The sequence below is a fragment of the Eleutherodactylus coqui genome, chromosome 9 (assembly GCF_035609145.1).
Source record: "Eleutherodactylus coqui strain aEleCoq1 chromosome 9, aEleCoq1.hap1, whole genome shotgun sequence".
Lineage (NCBI taxonomy): Eukaryota > Metazoa > Chordata > Amphibia > Anura > Eleutherodactylidae > Eleutherodactylus > Eleutherodactylus coqui.
Window position 1 is genome coordinate 41595237 of NC_089845.1, and position 11848 is coordinate 41607084.

Consider the following 11848-nt stretch of genomic DNA (forward strand, 5'->3'; position numbering starts at 1 on the left):
TTGGAGTGAGTGAAAACATTGCAAATGAGAAAGAAACCATTGAAAATCAGGCATTTTCACTCACACTCGCATCGCAGGAAAATCTATTGCCAGTGTGGAAGAGCCCTTAGGTAGGTACATTTTTTTTTCACATTATAAAGAACACAAAATGCGGGTCATGCGAACACTTCCATGATAGAAGAAACTGACTGCCTCCTTCATGGCCACCTATACAGGAAAAAAGTGGGGACAATAATTAATAGACATATAGACAATGTTAAAAACAAAAAATATGAACATATTGAGAAAATTTAAAAAATGGTACCGTATTGTATTCAATATTTAAACCATGTGGTTGTGGAGAGTCCAACTTTAAAATCCACATAAGTTCTAAGTACTTCAAATTGCTCTCTCTGTCGCCCCCGTGGATTAATTTAGGTATCGATAATACAAAAACGCAACTGGCTGATCAAGTGGCCTGCCTTAGGCCGCCTGCACACGGGCGGAAATCCCGCGGCGGTATTTCCCGCGGGATTTCCGCCACTGAAAGTTTGCATAGGAGTGCATTACAATACGCACTCCTATGCAGACGGCCGCGGTTTGGCCGCGCGAAATCTCGAGCGGCAAACAAACCGCGGCATGTCCTATTTTTGTGCGGGGCTCGCACTCACCCGGCCGCCGGCTCCGGTCTGCGCATGCGCCGGCTGCGCGGCAGCCGGCACATGAAAGAGCCGGGGCCGCCAGGCGCGGGTGAGTATGCGCTCGTCCCTGCAGGCTCTCGGGTCGGGTCCCGCGGCGAGAATTCTCGCTGCCGGATCCGATCCGCTCGTCTGCAGGCAGCCTTAATAATATGCTCCGCCACTGGAGCGTCCAATTTGCCCGTCCTAATTGTACTTTTATGTTGAGATATGCGCTTTTTGACCTCATTGATTGTTTCGCCTATGTAAATAAGGCCACATGGGTAATGGATCATGTACACAACATAACTAGAGGAGCATGTGTATCTGCCCCGGATCTAAAACTTTTGTCCCGTACTAGGATGGAAAACTGTATCCCCCTTTAACGAGGTTGCTGCAGCATGCGCAGCCCATACAGGGGAAGCAGCCTTTACGGGTCCCCGTAAGAGAAGGATAACTGCTGGAAGGACATGTAGCATTTCTATTGGTAAGTACTACCTTGTCCCTAATGTTAGGGCTACATTTGTAGCACATCATTGGTGTCTGTTTAAAGTCCTCCACCTCAGGATGGCAGGTTTGAAGTAAGGGCCAATGTTTTCTGATGATACTGGATACTTGACCACTCAATGGTCCAAAAATTGAGATAAAGATAATGAGATAATGTCCGTTATTTTGGTTGGATTGAGCTATTTTCAACTGGTCTATTGTTCCCTTTTTCTCTAAATAAATGATTTTTCAGCATCAACTTATTTGTTTCATTTTTGCATTTGTTTGGGAGACAATCTATTATATACTTATTTCATTCGGTTATTTCCAAAACACTGTATATATATATATATGTGTGTGTGTGATAGGCAATGCCGTTTATTCAGTTTCATCAACAAGACGATACATGTAGACACACGATAATATATAGTGTCTATTTGGAAGTTCTTTGCCAATATAGTGTACAAATGTTGGGTGGCGCACATTTTGCGCTACTCTAATACACCATTGGCGGCTAGGCTCTGTTGCTCTTTAGTTTATAGTGGTTGCCATGGTCTTTTATATGGCCCTGCGATATGGTCCAATATATACGTCATGCTGCTTTAGTGCACCGCCGCTGACCACTCGCCGGCAACTCTAGGTTTGCAGCGATCATTGTTGCTTTCTGTTGCCATTGTCTCTATGTTCGTGTGCGAATGCGCTCCGTTGTCCCCCTTGGCCCACCTAGATTGCGCATGCGCGCTATGACCAGATGTAGTTGATCAAACGTCACTTCCGGTGTCCATGTTATCTCCTGGCGCGGACTGCAAATATGTTATGTGACGAATAATACGTCACATCCGGCAGCCACGCCACATTCGGACGGGGACAGGTCATATCCGGCGGATGCCAGTACAGATGGACACTGTATGCATCCATTTCCATGATGTTCATTACTTTCTTAACCATCAACACCTGAGGCCTCCTCCCTCTTGCCAATACTATACAGGTGAGTTAAGGTGTGTCATTGGTGTTTTGTCACAAGTGGTTTTGATATATATGTATGTTAGTGCCTCAGTATGTTTATGCTTGACAAAGTCCGCTGTGCCGGACGAAACGTCGCAAGTGCAAGTATTCAGCTGATGGAGTTTTTACCAATAAGAATGAAGTTTTGGATTTAACTTAGCCTATGACCTCCTGAAGATTCCTACAAGGTGCTGCTTACTTCTATTCTTTTGGATACTAGAATTTTTTTAATGTGGATTTTCATTTGATGATACCGCAGATCTGCACATGGATTTTCCTAAAAAAAATTTTTTTTTCAGTGTGGATTTTAAATCCTCATGCAGAAAAATCTGCACTGTATGAACTACAGCGCAGATTCCCACTGAACTCAATGAGACAGTAAAAACAGCTCTACCCCTGCCCCGCCCCCTCCCATTGCAAACGCTGGAGTGGAGGAGAGAGGCAGAGAGACGTTGAGTGGATGGGAAGGGGGGACTGCTTAGATGGAAGCGTATATCGGCCAGCCGATATACGTTCGGGTTAATAAGTCCTTAGGCTCATCTTACTGTCTGTGTGTGTATCATCTTTTGCCACAAAAATTAAGTTTGAAATGCCTTTGCAATCCACTGCTTGTTGTTAGGTATTTGGCTTCTCTAGTAACAAGGACTTGGAGACACTACTGGTTTCTACAAGCAACAGAGGGGCCGGCGTTCAGATTCCACCTTGCAGCTGATTTGAGCAGAGCTGTGCAAGGCACCATGGGAAGTGCAGCAGAGGAAGTCCTGTCCAGTATAGTAATGGCTGGCTTAGGACACTCGCCCATCTGTAAGTGGATTGCAGAGAGCAGGGCAACAGAAAAATGTTTACATAGAAAGCTTAATTGCTGGGGCTCAAACTGGGTATAAAAACAGTAGCGAAGCACCTTCCAGTGAGCACCTGGGCTGTTTTTAAAAATTTTTTGAAAACTCAGGTACGTTTTAACTCAGGATCATGCAAAGAATTTACATTTTTTGTTCTAACGGTCGGTTCACTGCTGCGATGAAGTGAGGACTGGAGCAGCTTGCTGGATATGCAGCACATCTGATAAAAGCACATAGGTGCTGTACATGTAATAGTAACATAAAGCAATGCTAAATATCACCGCTGGATACTTTTACCAGAGATTTCCCTCTCGGAATGAAAAAATCATTTTCACATTTTGCTCATCGCATACAACTTTCTATTGAAACCTGGCCCCTCACTTTGAATGTTGCTGCGGAGGGGAAAGAATAGGTTTTTCATAATACATGAAGGGGAAACAAAGCATTTTTCCAGCACCCTCTCTGTTGAGTCTCATTAACCCTTTCCAATCCACTGTCTGACGTCTAAAGACATTCTGATTGAAGTACAGTTTCCGATGTCGGAAGACGTCCGGCAGGGTATTCTTACTGTATATTACTGGCTGCTCTGTTGTCGGGGGCCCCTCCAGCAAGTCACATACTGCAGTACTGGCTCTAGCCAGCAGATGGCGCCATTATATAATGGCAGAAAGAAAAAGCCCCCCTAGGAAATCCTGAATCCAAAATTGGATTGCAAATGGTTAAAATACTAACTGAATACAGACAGAAAATGCGTCCTTTTAAATGGACCCAGAGGGACAGAATAGGCCGCACCGCATACCGCGGTAAACTCCACACCAAGATCCTCAAGCTACCTCCGGATTTTGATGCAAAATTGAAAATGGCTTAAAACCTGCCTGCAATTCCGCATCAAAATCTGCAGTCAGACCTACGGACTTTGGTGTGGAAGTCCGCAGCTGTGGATTTGGCTGCATCCTGCGGCGTGCTTCTGTCCCATGTGGATGGTCCCTAAGGACAATGGTTGAGTGTGTAAACCCAAGTGGCTGCCATCAATTACCGTTTTGTATGACACAACCACAAATCTGTAGACCAAAAATCGCCTATTCCCTGCGTATTTTTTCTTGCATTTTTTTTAGCGCATGTAAGCGTGGTGTATTTATGCGCGCAAAAAAAAGGCCATTCATTTCTTGCGCAAATACACAGCGAATACGCATGTATCACATATTTGCACAGTCCTGTTCATTTAAATGGCCTATTCCAGGGCATCTTCCACACCAAAATAGAACACACTGCACATTTTTTTTCACGCAACCGGAAATCGTGTGAAATTACGCACATATGAATAACTCCATTGAAATCAATGGGTTCTATTCACTGGATATCAAGTGCATAAAAAATACGCACTTCATACGCGGTGTATTCACGCCCGTGTAAATGAGCCCTTAGTCAGCTGAATGCAGGCGTAGCCCTATTTTGCATGATTATCCTGAGAGCCGGCGGTTGTGTAATGCTCTGACCTTGTCCTCGCTGCAAGACAAACTAATGGTTTCAGAGCAGATCAGATCAAAGTCACCGGCTGGTAATATAGTCAGACAAGATCTCTGCGCAAAGGGAAAAATGATGCAGAATGATGTTGGAGTGAAGAGATGTAAACTGGGGCAAGAGCTGGAGGCAAAATGAGCGTAAAAATAGCAGAGAGCAGCCATGATTGCCTGATATAACATGGGCGTTTTTGTAATATCTGCGAACTATGTGAGTAGGAGATGGGAGTGCGTGCAGCAGGGAGATAGTCATATTAACAAGTCATATTAGTCAGTGGCTCTAGAACTGGGCCAGTAATAAAGTCCTTCTATAGTGTTCTCCTAGCAGGTATAGCCACAGAGCCCCCGTTGATGATCACAAAGGCTGCATGTACTGTGTCTCTTCTGCAATCTGGACTTGCTCGAGGCACCCACTGGTGCCCATGCTTTGTGAGAGGTAACGGCATGTAATAGCACGATTTGTAGGGCTGTACCTGCAGGTGCGGCTCGGCATTTGTCAGGAATACCTGCGCACTAGCAGTAGCCAAAAGCGCTCGTGCTTTCCTGATAATTGCCAGGCTGCACTAAATGTTCTAAGGATGTCAACATGCAGAGAAGACACTACAGCTTCAGGCCTCTTTCATAGGCGTTTTTACGTGCACCCACCAGCATTGTAAAAACACGAGAACGGGCGTTGTGCGCCCGTTCAGACAGCATGGGCCCCGGTGTATATACGCCGAGGCCGCAATTCCGTTGCCTCCCCTTCCCTCCCCCTCTCCGGCTCACCTCCTCTCTTCTTCCCTCCGGCTGTTTGCAATGGGATTAGGCGGGATGGGGCAGAGCTAAGCACCCTCCCCTTGTCCACAGCTGGCATTGGGAGGCGTCGGAGCTTAGCTCTGCCCCCACCCCGCCCTCTCCCATTGCAAACAGCCGAATGGGAAGAGAGAAGAGGGAGGGAGTTTCTCAAAACAATGTAGGGCAGGGACTTCATAATCTTGACCTTTACGCCACTAAAGCCTCCATGAAAAGGGTTAGGATGCAATTCTTTGCAGGTTATTAAAACTCATGGTTGAAAAAACAAAACAAAACCTGAGCCTTGGTAGATAAATTTGGCCACAAAAAGGAAGTCATGGGTGAATAATAAGGTACTGAAGGAGAACTGTTCAAGAGAGGAAGTTCTTCTGACAGGTGTCACGCGGTGGTGGATGTGCAAGGATAGCTGCTACCACTGGGAAGTCTATGTACTGCAGTACTGCGTGGGTGCGTTCTGTACGTAAGGGGTTACCCTAAGGTGTTGACATATTGTATGTAGAGATGCAAGATTAGTTAGATTATATCACTATTATTATCACGTAGAAATGTATAAACATATAGGTAGATATCATCTGAGTTGTAATTGATGGTCATTTATGAGAGCCCCTCGGCCAATCAACTGCTCACATATTCATCCATAGCGTTAATTTGTGGAGAATATAATCATTTCATATTGCTATTTAGCAATGTATGCCATGAATATATATGTTTATGATAGTAGCATTCTTGTCACTGCGTTACATTAAGTTTATTACGTACAAACATTTAGATACTTTGTTATGCCAGAGAGTCTACGATTAGCCCCACCATGGTGTTACATGTGGATTGTTCTACAGATTTGACACAAAATTCACACTTTGCTCTGCAACGAGTAAAACTATGTGTGGATTGGGGGTCTGTATAATACGGTAATTTACCACAGATAGTAACATGGTAATATAGTTTGTAAGGCTGAAAAAAGAAATACGTCTATCCAGTTCAGCCTATTATCCTGCACTGTTGACCAAGAGCAGAGTAACCCCCATCCCCATGAGTTATAAGCCAATTATCTTCACTTTAGTTTAAAAATTACTTCCTCACTCCAAATCTGGCAATTGGAATAATCCCCGGATCATTGACCCTTCTGAAGTAATCAGTGACAATAACATGTAATATTGTATCACTCAAGAAAGGCATCCAGACCCCTCTTAAACACGTTTATCGAGTGCGCCATCACCACATCCTCAGAGAGTTCCATAGTTTTACTGCTCTTACAGTAAAGAACCTCCTTCTATGTTGGTGTAGAAACCTCCTTTCCTCTAGACGTAGAGGACGCTCCCTTGTTACAGTCACAGTCCTGGATATAAATAGATGATGGAAGAGATCTCTGTATTGTCCCCTGATATATTTATGCATAATTATTAGAGCGCCCCCTTGTTATAGTCTTGGGTATAAATAGATGATGGAAGAGATCTCTGCATTGTCCCCTGATATATTTATACATAGTTATTAGAGCGCCCCCTTGTTACAGTCCTGGGTATAATAGCTGATGGGAGAGATCTCTGTATTGTCCCCTGATATATTTATACATAGTTATTAGAGCACCCCTTTGTTACAGTCCTGGGTATAATAGCTGATGGGAGAGATCTCTGTATTGTCCCCTGATATATTTATACATAGTTATTAGAGCGCCCCCTTGTTACAGTCTTGGGTATAATAGATGATGGAAGAGATCTCTGTATTGTCCCCTGAGATATTTATACATAGTTATTAAGCCTCCCCTTTGCTGTCCTTTTTCTAAACTAAATAACCCCAATTTTGATTACCTCTCTGGGTATAGTAATCAGCCCATTCTACTTATTACTTTAGTTGCCCGCCTTTGTACCCGCTCAAGCTCCAATATGTCCTTCCTGAGTACTGTGCCCAAAACTGTACATAATATTCCATGGGTGGTCTGACCAGTGACTTGTAAAGAGATAGAAAAATGTTCTTGTCATGTGCCCCTAGACCTCTTTTGATGCACCCCATGGTTTGATTTGCCCCCTCCCCCCAAGTCATTTTCCATGTCAGTGTTACCCAGTGGTTTCCCATTTCATGTGTAATGGTGACATGTATTTCCTCAGCCCATGTGCAGAACCTGACATTGATCAATGTAAACCTCATTTGCCACTTTTCTATCCAAGTCCCCAACTAATCCAGATCCATTTGTAAATCTATAGCATCATCTCTTGTGTTAATTACTTGACATAGTTTTTTATCATCTGCAAATATTAATATTTTACTGTACAATTCCTAAATGTTATTAATGTATCAAAAAGAATAGGGCTCAACACTGCCCCCTGTGGTACCCCACTAGTAATGGTGACCCAATCAGAGTACGTACCACTAATAACCACCTCTGCTTTTTATCACTGAGCCAGTTACTTATCCACTTACATACATTCTCCCCAGACCAAGCATTCTCATTTTATATACCAACCTTCTATGTGGCATAGCATCAAACGCTTTTTAAAAGTCCAGATATTTAAAATCCAATGACTCTCCCCGGTCAAGTTTTGTAATTTACCTCTTTGTAAAGACTGATCAGATTGGTTTGACAGAAGCAATCCTTCATAAATCCATGCTAATACAAAGTCATACAGCTAATTTCCTTGAGGTCCTCCAGGACAGCATCTCTTGGAAACACTTCAAACATTTTACCCACAATAGAAGTTAGACTTACTGGCCTGTAGTTTCCAGGTTCGCTTTTTGACCCCTTTGTGAATACTGGCACTAGATTTGCTATGTGCCAGTCCAATGGAACAGACCCCGTCTCAATAGAATCCTTAAAAATAAGAAACAACGGTCTAGCTATGGCATTGTTTAAATTCCTTAGAACCCTGGGTTGTATGACATCGGGACTAGGCTGTTTGTCTATTTTAATATTTTTATGGTGGCTCTGCGCTTCCTCCTGGGTTATGGCTCATTTACACAACATTTGTCACTCAAAATTAATTCGAATGAACAAAAGTGCGCAATTATCGTTACATCTAAACGCAAAGCCATGATGCACTTTCCGTTTGCTTTTAGTTTTTGGCTCAGTTTCAGCTTGGTCAATTCTCATCATGTCTAAACACTCTACATTTAGTGTTTCACATAGGAATGTGACGTATTGACCAAGACGCTAGTGATTCTCACTGATGATCGGCCTGTCTAAACATTCTGCACAAGCGTGAGCAATTAGCGGTGATGTCACTCGCTCATGTGCTCGTTTAACACAAGAAAGGGGCATTAGACTAGTAACACTGGCAAATAAACACTAATAGATTTGCTTTCTCCTCATCACCCTCTAGATTTTTCCTACATTAATACTGAAAGTGTTGTCTCTTTAAAAGAAAATCATTTTACCTCCACCGTGGGCCTGGCTGAAATATTTCCAGGTGAGGGGGTATGTGGAATCCTTGACCCCCAGAGGATGTTGTACCTTGCCACAGACGCAGTTTGAAACTGCCTGTATTTCGGTGTCCCCCGTGGAGCATGGGATCTCGTTGATATATAGACTGTTGGTGGCCCGCGGGACAGAGAACGATCCTCCCAGCTACGCGGCACAGTGGGAGCGGGAAATGGGGGTAACATTTACCAGCGCAGATTGGAAGAGGGCCTTCCTCATGTGCCATAAGAGTACCAAATTTGGCAGAATTCAAGAACAAAACTTTAAACTTCTATCACGTTGGTATAGGACACCGTCGAGACTGCACCAAATGGATGCCCAGGTCTCCTCTACATATTGGAGAGGCCAGGGTAGCACCGGAACAATGCTACACATCTGGTGGGAGTGCCCCCGAGTCGCTGAGCTGTGGAAAAATGTAGAACTTCTCTACAACAATATGACCAGATCGACGGTGTCCATTACAGCGAGAATGGCCCTTCTACTCATGTTACCAGGGTCCCTGGCAAAGATTAAGTCAGAGCTATTGAGACTGGTTATCTTGGCAGTTAGGATGTCTGTGCCTGGCTTGTGGCACTCCACGGTCCCCCCGACAAGGACTGTATGGGCAGAGAAACTCAACACACTTATGAGATATGAAGTGGAGGGAGCGGAGGAGGAGCAGGAACGCAAAACGTCCTGCGATCTCTGGAGCCCGTGGATCGCCATGTGAGCAACAACACCCTTTGAGAATTGGTTGAACACAGGTACTCTGGATCCTTAGGGGTTCACGGAATCCTGTAGGCAAGACCCCCACCACCACCACCACCACCTTCCCACCCCTGCCTTCCACCCCCCCCCCCCATCCCCCCAGTTGGATTCACGCCTTTTTCTATATTTTCGTTATATTTTTGTATTTTCTTTTCTTTTTCTTAAGAACTTAGTGTATTCTGCAAAAATTACGAAACATCTCAGAGAGATTCAACGGTGACACACTATGACTGAAAAGTAAAATCAGATCAATATGGTGTAATGCTGTTATATTGTTTATTGAAAATGTTTAATAAAAAATGATTGAAACTAAAAGAAAATCATTTTACCATTTATATAGCTGAAGAACAGTCTAGAGCTAGTTTTAATCTCTCCTGGAATAAGTTTATCTGTCTCCAACTTTGCTGCTCTTATCTATTTTATATCTGAATTGAGCCACATTAGTTTTGTCCTCTTCCTAAACCTTTTAATTGCTCACAGTGAGTATTTAAGATGGTTTTACTGTCTGTGCTCTTATTTTTGAATACATTGTCCCTGTCAATATGGTTAAGGGCATCTCAAAGCTGTTTGAACTCTGGCTTCCTGTCATTCTGCAGAAGTGTTAATCCTGTAATGGCATCTCCCTCATTTGCCAACTTTGCAAACTTGTTGGGGTGTGCCAGTTCAGGACTAGCCTCCCTGGCACTTGTCCCTCTACCCCTCCTTCTGTCACTCGCTAGCTACCTGATCATCCTGCACTCCCGTAATACCATCCACCCCCACATCTACCCCAGCAAGTGCCAGCTCAGTGAACAGCAAACTCCTTTCTAGGTTATCAAAAGATCTCAGTGTTGCAAGCCACACATTTAGATCCAGGATCTGGGCTTCCAAATGTGTAACATGCTCACATCTCATACAGCAGTATGCACCCTCAAACAGCTGTTCAAGGACTGCATACATGGCACAAGATTTACACTGAATGACATTGTCAATCACGGAGCACATTCTAAATAGGAATCCTACAGATAGAGTAGATAAAAATAATATATGCAAGTGAAAATTAAAATAGACAGTATATAAATATAGGTAACGTTTCTAAAGTCTCCGATTCTGAAGTCATAAATCTCAAGTCACACACTTAGAAAACAGCACACTGTAGAATAAAGAACACTTAGACTACAGCATGCACACTCACTTTTGTTTGCTTTATATAGCTTTTAGCTGTTGTACTCCTACTGCTCCACAGATACAACTTATCACACCCGGATTGGGTAACCCCACCCTTAATAAACTGTGCAAAGCAATGAAGATTGAACCCACAAGCAAACAGTATGGGCTTTTAAATGTAATAATGTTTAACAATATAATGCCCAATATACTCTCTCAGTGCAACATATTTGATCTCCATGAAAAAAAAAGAAACAATTTAGCTACAATGTATAGGCTAAAAGATTACTAATACTTGATAAAAAACACAAATATATAAATACAAATAAAATAGGGAGAGCTGCACTCAGTAATGTCCAGTAATCTCAACTCATACACTTAAGAAACAGCACACTTTAGAATACAGCATGCACATTTACTTATGATTGCTTCATATAGCTCTTATCTGTAAGGGTGAAGTCACACGAACGTATATCGGCTCGGTTTTTACGCCGAGCCGATATATGTTGTCCTCGTGTGCAGTGGGGGGAGGATGGAAGAGCCAGGAGCAGGAACTGTGCTTCCGCCCCCTCTCCACCTCCTCTCCGCCCCTCTGCACTATTTGCAATGGGAAGAGGCTGGGCGGGGCTAAGTTCTGCGAATTAGCCCCACCCCCATCCCACCTCTCCCCATTGCAAATAGTGCAGAGGGGCAGAGAGGAGGCAGAGAGGGGGGCGGGAGCTCAGTTCCTGCTCCTGGCTCTTCCATCTCCCCCCCCCCCTGCACATGAGGACAACGTATATCGGCTCGGCGTGAAAACCGAGCCGATATACGTTCGTGTGACTTTACCCTAATACTCATGTGCCTCCTCTGTTTTGAAAGGACACAGGAAGTACCACAGATCCAATTTATCATACCCTAATTGGGGTAACCCTGCCCTTAATCACTTGAGCAAAACAATGGAGATTGAAACCCACAAGCAGGCTATATAATTAACCCTCCAATATACCCCCTCAGAACAATGTATTCAACCTCTAGGTGAGAAAAACAATATAGCTACAATGTATAAGGTAAAGATAACGATAACTTCATGTAAAACACAAACAAATAAACAAATACAAATGAAATAGAGATACATGCACTCGTTAATTCCACTTATCTGAAGTCACACACTTAAGAAACAGCACACTTAGAATACAGCATGCACACTCAGGCTCGCACATTCACTTATGATTGTTTTAAATAGCTCTTATCTGTAATGCTCCTGCA